This window comes from Manacus candei, unplaced genomic scaffold (assembly GCF_025592945.1).
Source record: "Manacus candei isolate 608988 ecotype Guabito, Panama unplaced genomic scaffold, ASM2559294v1 h1tg000019l, whole genome shotgun sequence".
Taxonomy (NCBI): Eukaryota; Metazoa; Chordata; class Aves; order Passeriformes; family Pipridae; genus Manacus; species Manacus candei.
The window spans coordinates 2,632,351-2,642,161 of record NW_026138067.1 but is presented as its reverse complement, the minus strand read 5'-3'; the positions used below and the strand labels follow the sequence as shown (position 1 = coordinate 2,642,161).

Sequence of the window (9,811 nt, the reverse complement as noted above, 5' to 3'; positions counted from 1 at the left end):
GGAAAAGTCTTCCTTTATGACAATTTATAGTAACTTGTATTCACAATCCTACAAGCTCCAAGCCATGCACCAAGACTGCTCTGGACACTCTGCCAAGCTAAAAGACGCTGGCTGGCACCCAAAGACAGTCCAAGAACAGGTGACAGCAGAGGGAGGAGGACTCTCTTGAGTACATGGCACCTGACCATGTTGAGTACACATCTGCTGGCAGAGTCTTTCCAAAATTTTTATGTGTAATGTCTAACCTGCCTTTGAGGGAGATACAGGGGAAATAATAACTCTCCTCAGCCCAGTTTCAGTGGTTAGTCATCTGAAGCATCAATGTGTTGTTCTCACAGGCATCAGCACGAGACCTGCTGAAGCAGCTGGAGGAATAGCAAAGCAGGTTTGCAATACAATAAATCTATTACCATATTTCATTCATGTCTGTTCATACAAGGCTCTGAAGATGTAAAGGGTAATATAAGCACTGAGTGATATTGTTAGTGTTTCAAAAGCTACTATGGCTTTTAGGTTTGATACATTTACAGCATGCAAAAAAAAGCCTAACACTCTGTCCCATAGCTGGAAAGCCATCAGTGGGCAAAGAGTGTAAAATGAACTCACAAGTATTTATCAAAACAATTCTATTAATTTGGAATAGCTGTATTTGTAAAGCATTATAGTGTAAAGTATTATTAGAGTTAGCTGGATGTCTGAGATGAATATGGGAAGATGAAGAAATTAAATATTTATTTTACTATCCTGAATGTCACTTTTGTTATGATATCTGGGTGTAGAGTGCTTTTCTGGCTGGGACTTTCTATAAACTCAGCATTGTAAGGCACAGCACAGACTTGTCTAAATACAAAGGCAGTTTCACTTTGCTGATTGATGTTGATGTAGGTGCATGTATATGGAACCTCCTGCTGTATTGTCCCAGCACCTCTTTATCCCTGGCATCAGACTTCAGTACCTTGGTCCTGTGGCACTTTGGGAGCGTTTCCCTGTTCCTAAGAAGTGTTGGTTTGCCTGAAAATTCCAGGGAAAACATTTTGAAGTTAATATATTGGGCTTGTAGCTTTGTAACACAGAGCTTGTTTTGCAGAGAAGTGTTTAAGTGTTACCTTTCCTTTTGCCAATAGGAAAATAATTTCAATGGAAAGTCCAGGAGTTGTGACTAAATCAACCATTGCAGAAAAGGGGCACTTTAATCATAAAAGAAAGCATTAGAAAAAGAGTTTGGGCAAGTGGACACTCCATCAAAACAAACAAAAAAAATAAGCATATAAAATAAAAAATATGTATTAAAAAAAAACCCACTTTGAGCTGTTGATTCTCATGGTAGCTGTGAGTAAATAATTTCCTGTATCCACTTTCATCTGTGGCTGCATTTCTTGGTAACATATCTCCTGGGGTTCCAGAAAGACTCCTAGGATCCACTGTCATATCCTTACTGGGAATAGGATCCACTGATAATATCTGTCAAAGATATAGGGAAGGAAAACCCAACTCTTAATGGGAGAAAAACAAAAGATTCTAAAATTATTGTTCACAAAACAGCTAAGGCATAGAAATATTTAATCAATCTATTTAGAATAGTTTGATTAATAATTTTGATACTATATCACAGAAGAAGAAAATAGACATAATTAACAAAACTTTGATTCTTAAAGAGAGCTTGATGCTTCCATTTTTCTCATTAATATCTAAATATATATCCCTAGCAGTATAGTTACAATTTTCTTATGAGCTGTTGTCATGGTTTAATCCCAGCCAGCAGCTCAACCCCACGCAGTCACTCGCTCACTCTCCCACAGAGGGATAGGGGAGAGAATTGGAAGAGTAAAAGTGAGAAAACTCATGGGCAGGAATAAAGACAATTTAATGGGTAAAGCAAAAGCTGTGCAGGCAAGCAAAGTAAAGCAAGGAATTAATTCATTTTTTCCCATGGGCAGCCAGGTGTTCAGCCATCTCCAGGAGGGCAGGGCCCCATCATGTGTAACAGCAACTTAGGAAGACAAATGCCATCACTCTGAACATCCTCCCTTTCCTTCTTCTTCTCCCAGCTTTATACACTGAACATGACACCATATGATCTGGGATATCCCTTTAGTCAGTTGGAATAAGCTGTCCCAGTTGTGTCCCCTCCCAAGGACTTGTGCACCCCCAGCCTACTCATTTGGGGGTGACATGAGAAGCAGAAAAGGCCTTGATGCTGTGTAAGCACTGGTCAGCAATAACGAAAACATCCCAGAGTTATCAACACTGCTTTCAGCACAAGTCCAAAACACAGTCCCATACCAGCTCCTGTGAAGGAAATTAACTCTATCCCAGCCAAGACCAGCACAACTGCATATTCAAAGTGTTGTAGGCAGCACAGACGGTTTCCCATGGACAGCAAGAGTTGCATAAGGGTAATCTGAAGTGCTCTTTGAAAGGTATTTAAAGAATAACTCAATCATCAGGCACAGTCAACATGGGCTCACAAAAGGAAAGACTCTTTTAACTAATTTGATTATCCTTCTATGATAAGGTCACCCACCCAGTGGATGAGGGGAAGGCTATGGATACGTTTTTCTGAATTATAGCAAGGCTTTTGATAGTCACAGAATCACAGAATACTCTGAATTGGAAGGGACCCATAAGGAGCATCAAGTCCACCTCTCAAACAAAAGGCCCATACAGGGATTGAACCCACAACTTTGGTGTTATTAGCACCATGCTCTGAGCTAATCTCAGGATCAGATAACTCACAGCATCCTTCAGGACAAATTGTCCACCTGTGGGATGAGTGGGCAGAGCTGGGGTAAGCTAGGCAGAAGGGCAGAGCTTAAAGGGTTGTAGTGAATGGGGCTACATCTGCCTGGTGAACTGTCCCAGCAGTGTTCCTGAGAGATCAATCCCAGAGCCAGTTCTGTTCAACATATTTATTAAGGATGTGGATGTAGGAGTTGAATGCACCATTAGCAAGTTTGCTGGTGATACCAAACTAGGAGGTGTCATTGACTCTCTTGAAGGACAAGATGCCTTGTGGAGGGATCTAGATAGCTTGCAGCATTGGGCAATGATTAATGGCATGAAATTTAACAAGTCTGAATGCCAGATTCTGCACCTGGGATGGGGTGGCTGGAGAGCAGCCCTGCAGGAAGGGATCTGGAGGTGCTGGTCGGCAGCAGACTCAGTAGGAGTCAGCAGCATGCCCAGGCATCCCAGAGGGCAAACAGCTCCTGGAGTGCATCAAACTCAGCATCACCAGCTGGTCAACAGAGCTATCCGTGTAGCCTCACCTTGAGCACTGTGTGGTGTTCTTGGCCTCTCAATTGGAGAAGAATGTGAAGATCCATGGGAAAGGATGACTATAGATTGCCTCATTTCACACATATTCAAGGGAGACAAATTATTCTCTGTACTTCCAAGTTTTTGAGGAACTGTTTTTTCAGCTTTAAGTGCAGTTCTTTCAAGAAAATTTATGTGAGTGATTAAGGTTGGGGAAAGGTTGATTGACTGTTTGCTAGCTTGGGCTTTTAACAGAGAGAGAAAAAGGTAAGTAACTTGGTATTAGTAGCCCCATTAGCTAGTGTTTGTAGAAACGAAGGCTTCAAAATCAATGCTCTGCCTTGTGACATGAGGGACATGAGGGAAGAAGGCCCCAGTGCAAGAACAATATGTACCCATTCCAACAGAACTGGACCAAGACGGGATCAGACATGCAAAGGCCTAGAACAACTTGCAGATTTTCTCTAGACAAGGAAGACCAGCAACATGTGGGAAGCACATGTCCATTCAAAGCTTCACAGCATACTCTGGTGGTCACTGGCATGCAGCATACCCTCAGTTGATCCAAAACCTTTCATCCAGTGTCCTACTCAGAACAGATATATTCTCTTTGCCTCTCCAGATTCCTTAGTTTTTCTTTCCTTTCTCCACATTCTTCCATACCAGTTTCAGCCTTCCAGACAGCATTACAAACTCAGCTATTCATCCAGTAGATTAATATATTTATTACACCAGTGCAGTTTGATATGTTCTTCTGCTTTGATCTTCTCTATAAAGATAACACATAAAATTTCCCTAAAATAATTGTTTGAATGATACTGTATCTTCTTTTAAAAATTCTGATTTTAATGTGTCCACCGAAGAAAATGTGCCATATTAATTTAATATAGCTCAAACAGTTAAAACCACTCTAAAAATATTTGAATCTTATTTCTACTCCAAAACTGTCAGCCTGCAGCTTAAGGTTGTTTTGTCTCATACGGTACCAAAGTTCTAACTCTTAGCATTGGTTAACTAGGGCTTTAATGCAACATAATTATCAATTCTATGTAGTGAGAGTACCTCAAAACTATACCTTAAATTCTAACTTTCCTTTTTATTAAAATAATAAGATTGAACCCCATGAGTCTTTCACCAGAAGATCTAATCTTTCACCACTTCTGATCTCCCTGTACCTACCTGTGATTCCCTCTTTGTACACTGAAGGATCTGATCAGCTTATGTAGATTACTTTGCCTGACAGAATCCTGTGGAGAGTTACTTTTAACAAGTCAGAGCTGCCTATCTCACAAGAAAGGCTCATTTTCTGTTTTCCTGGAAGTATGGCATTACCTTTACTGATGTGCTTGATTCAGAAGTCCTATCTCTTTTTTTATTAGCTGCCTGTCTCTGTTACTTACCCCTCCCCAGTCTCCACATTGGTTGCAAACCTTTTCTGCAATGATTTCCTTTCAGATCTTCAGTTCAAAAAATTGAGAAGATAGGACCTAGAATGACAAGATGCAACTAAAAATATTCAGAAGTGGCAATCAATTTATTATAATATTACGACATCTAACCAATTTACTACACTTCAGGCAGTAAATTACATTGCTCTTGATTAAAATGCTACAGAGTACATTATCAAACATTTTACAAGACTTGCTTTTCAAACAAATTTTCAGTATAAGAAAAAACATGCTGAACGACAGGTTAGTTTCAAGAGATTTTCCCTGAAAACTCTGGGTTTGAAATTAATTATATTAACTTGCTCCATTCTTTATTTAGTGAGAATTTCATCCACAATTATGGGGTTTTTTTACATGATCATTATAAAGTTAAAAGGCTTAAAAGGTAAAGGGCTGCAATTTTACCCCTTTTATTATGGCATGTCATTAATTTTTGCTGTGTCCTCTAAAACTTAGCACTGTTCCAAGATTTATTGAAAAGTGCCATTAATCATCCAAAGACCTCTTCGGCAAGCTCTTATAAAACTCTCAGATGCAAATTATCTAGATGTCCCAATTTTAAAATGTCTAGCTTTAGCACCTGCTGTTTAAATCTTTTGAGAAATGTTGGAATGGAAAGTGTTTCAGTATCAGGATCAGTATGTAATATGACTAATTCCCATGGTTTTTCCCCAAATACATAACAAAAGTATTTCACAGAATCGGTAAGACTAGAAGGGACCACAGTGAGGCATCTGGTCCAACCTCCCTGCTCAACCTCAGAGTCTTCCTAGAGCACATGACACAGGATTGTGTCCAGGCAGTTCTTGAATGCCTCCAGTGAGTGTCCATCTCTCCAATGTGTTGAGGTCCTTCTGAGGGGCTGCACAGCCCTCTGGGGTACTGACCACTCCTCCCAGCTTTGTGTTGTCAGTGAACTTGCTGAGGAGGCATCTGCCCTGTCATCCAAGTCATTGATTAATAAGTTCAACAATACTGGGCCCAGTATTGAACCTCAGGGGACACCACTAATGACAGGTCTCCAACTAGACCCTGTGCCACCGACAATGATTCTCTGCAATCTGCTCTTCAGCCAGTTCTCAATCCACCTCACTGTCCACCTCATTGTCCACTCACCCAGTTCACACTTCCTTAGTTTGCCTGTGAGGATGTTTTGAGAGATAATGTCAAAGGCCTTGCTGAAGAGGTAGACAATATCCCTGCTCTCCCTTCATCCTTCCAGGTAGCTGTTTCATCATAGAAGGCAATCAGGTTGGTCAAGCACGATTTCCCTTCCATGCTGACTACTCTTGATCACTTTCCTGTCATCCATGTGGATAGAGATGACCACCAGAATGAAGTGCTCCATCACCTTTCCAGGGACTGAGGTGAGGCTGATGGGCCAGTAGTTCTCTGGGACCTTCTTCTTGCCCATGTTTGAATGCTGGGGTGACATCTGCTTTTTTCCAGTCCTCAGGCCTCTCTCCTATCTCCATTACCTTTCAAAGATGATCGTGAGCTGCCTCACTGTGGTATCCACCAGCTCTCTGAGCACTCATGGATGCATCCCCTCAGGACAAATGGACTTCTGAGTGTCAAGTTTTCCTAGTTGTTCTTTAACCCAATCCTCCTTGACCAAAGGAAAGTCTTCCAACGTTCCTTTACCCTGGTCTCCCGGGTCAGAAATTTCTGGGGGCTGGCCTTGCCAGTGCAGACCAATGCAAAGAAGGCTTTCAGTAACTCTGCCTTCTCTGTGTCCTTTGTTACCAGGGATGGTAACAGAGGGTACCCCCTCCATTTAGTGATGGGCTCGCATTATCCTTTTTTTTCCTGTTGTTACTGATATATTTGGAAAAGCCTGTGTTGGTTCCCTTGACATCCTTAACCACATTTAATTCCAGATGGGCCTTGAACTTCCTTGTCTCATTTCTAACTCTGACAACCCCTCTATATCCATTCCAAGTTCCCTGATCCTGCTTCCATCTCCTGTGTATTTCCCGCTTATGCTTGAATAATGGCAGGGTTCTTTATTCATCCACACAGGTCTCTTTCCCCCTTTGCCCAATTTCTTGCTCATCAGGATACATTGTTCTTGAACCTGGAGGAAGTGATCCTTAAATATCAACCAACTGTCTTGACCCCTCTTCCCTTCAGGGCCTGATTCCAGAGGATTTTTTCAGGGTCCCTGAAGACACTAAAGTGAGCTCTCCTGAAGTCCATGGCTGTAAGCTTGCTTTCTGCCCTGCTTCCTCCTTGCTCAATACTGAACTTCACAATCCCATAGTCACCGCAGCCAAGGCTGCACCCAACCTTCACATCTCCAACAACACCTTCCCTGTTTGTTAGTATGAGATCAAGGAGCACACCATTCCTTGTGGAATCCTCCATCACCTGTGACAGGATATTGTCATCAATGCTTTTGAGGAATCTCTTGGACTGTTTGTGCTTCACTGTGTTGCTTCTCCCACAGATGTCAGGGTAGTTAAAGTCCCCCACACGAACCAGTTCCTGAGACTAGTTCAAGCTCCCTACAGAAGGCCTCATCCTGTTCCTCCTCCTGATCAGGTAGCCTGTAGGAAATACCCACAGCGTCACCCTTACTTAGTCTGCCCTTTAATCCTAACCCATAAGCTCTCTACTTGCTCATCATCCACTCTAAGACAGAGCTCAATAAAAATGTTGTCTCACACAGAGGGCCACTCCACCAGGACACCTTCCAGGTCTGTCTTCCCTGAAAAGCATGTAGCCCATCATGACAACATTCCAGTCATGGGAGCTGTCCCACCATGTCTCCATAATTGCAGTGAGGTCAAAGCCCTGTGATTGCACACAGATCTCTAGTTGCTCCTGTTTGTTCCCCCTACTGTGTGCATTAGTGTACAGACACTTTATGGAAGTATTTGATTGTGTCAATGTCCCAGTGGGGGTGCACAGGGACACCCCATAGTTCTGTCTCGTACTAATGTCTTTGGTTGTTTGTGCTTTCTCAAGATACTCTCTCTTAAGCCTCTTTTTGCTACAAGGGTGGTTGCTATATTTGCCTATCACTTCTGTTTTTCTCCATTATAACTGACACTTCTTCCATTTCTCATCTCAGTGGCCAATACTATTTTTTCCCTAAGCTTCCAAGTATCTTTCCTACTGGTTTTGGCTCAATTTATTCCTCAACTCCAATTACTGATTTTTTTTTTTTTTATTTCTATTATCAGGCTTTTGGACTTCTTATTTCTTACGTGTTCTAGAGTTTATTCTATCTCCATATAGTAATCTGGTTATAACCTTCTTGTGGTCTAATTTTGGCATATAGTTCTGTGGTTATTTCCTCTCTATCCACTATGATTAAATCTGTTATACAGCTCGGTTCTGCTAAATTGTTTAAAATTCAGTGTCTGGAAAAGTCTAGAATATTTTACTGTTGACAGAATGGGAGACCCAGCATGTCATTCAAATTGAAACTTCCAGCATCTAGGGGTTTTTTCATTCCAGCACACAGTATAGGGAGGCATTAGAAAACCCTACTACAGTGATTTTATGAATTCTGTTGAATGCTAATTACAAGCATCTCGTTTTTTCACAGAAAAGCATTTGCTGTAATTTTCATGACCTCATGTGAACCATGCAGGAACAAAGAAATGCAAGAGATGTTACCAGACCCTTTCCCATGTGCAGCTACTTGACATAATACCTCGCAGAGCCAGATTCTATGTCATCTCCAGGCTTCAGCAGCTCCTTCAAAGAGATGAGTATGCATGATGGATGCTGTATGCCCGTCTTCTACACCCTTCTACACAGGAATCTACAATAACAAGCAACACACACAAATTCTTTTCTCAAAGTATCAGGAGACATTATGGATAAAGCCAATGCCTGTCCATACCTTCTCCACTGCGCTGAAACACTGAACCCAGTCCCAAGCAGTTATGCCAGACAGGAGTTCCTGTCTACAGGGGCAACCTTCTGTCTGGTGCCAGCACCTGACAGAGGGTCATTCCATGCTGTACCACCACAGGCTTGCACACTCCAGGGAAACTCTTCAGTTGCTGGGACCAAAGCAGCTGTTTTCTCCTGCCATCACATTCTCCAACCACAACTCCTCTAAAAACAGAGTGCAAACTTGGTAGGGGGGCAGGGGGGAGGGGAAACAGGAGAGGAGAAGAGGGGGAGGGAGAGGATGCCCTGTGACTCAAAGAAAGATAACAGCACATTTTATGTGGCCTGCCATTCCCTCTCCCCTCTTGACTATTCCTAAATACGTTACATTCGGGGCCCTTTGCGTTCCAGGTATGTGAGTTCGTTCTATGGGTAGCATCCAGTGACAGCAATGTAAACATTTATTATGAGGTTAGGGGTGCTGGTGTATAGACCAATAAATAGTCTTTTTCCTCCCATCCCTTTGTGCCTCAGTTAATTTTATTGATATCTTGATTGGATGGAAAATGAGTGCTTATTTGTTCCCACTTCTACACTGGTCATCAGGTGAACCTAGTTGACCCATTCCTTACAAGGCTTGGAGGAGGCCTCCTCCCCTCAGGGCTGAAGGCACCATCCACTCGTGGTGCCAGCCCCATCTCCAGCCAGCATCCTTCTTTGCCTCCAGCTCCCCAGGCATGCCCAGTTCTCTGGCCATGCTCAACCCTGTGATGCATTCTGTTCATGTGCTGGTTGAGGACAGGAGAAAGGTTAATTAAAATCACCCTATAATCATGCATAAAAAATAAAAGCATTGTTTGGACCTTATGCAAGGAAGTTTACTTTATTTCTAATCTGCCTGTTCCCACATCTCATACAGAAGGACCTAAGAGATGCTTGATTTGCCCCCAAAACCTCAAGCTGGTAAGGCTCTGGCTTGGCTGCCTAGCTTGTAGATCAAGTCAGCATTTGAATGACTCCTAGACTTTTGAATACATGACAAAAAAAGGTAAAATAGGTATTTTCAGCTTGTCACAGGCAATTTAAGGGAATAAATGAAAGGCTATGTTCTATATGGGTGACTCTTTTCCCATTGAATTTCAAAGGCCTGCTGACACGCCTCTCAAAACTGTGCTGAGAAAAGGATTTTCGATAAACAAGAGTGTCAGGAAACATTAACAGTCAGGGTCCTGTCCAACTCCTGGTATTGCATATTC

At 42.2% G+C, this 9,811-nt stretch overlaps 1 long non-coding RNA gene across 1 annotated transcript; it reads right to left on the bottom strand.

Annotated features, from left to right (window-relative positions):
* Positions 1-630: 630 nt before the first annotated feature.
* On the bottom strand, positions 631-8,833 carry LOC127470135 (uncharacterized). Its single transcript, XR_007904175.1, has 4 exons — positions 8,660-8,833; positions 8,371-8,481; positions 4,659-4,745; positions 631-1,461 (listed from the first exon to the last, which is right to left on the bottom strand). It is a non-coding gene; the product is annotated as an uncharacterized LOC127470135 (long non-coding RNA).
* Between the last annotated feature and the right edge of the window lie 978 nt (positions 8,834-9,811).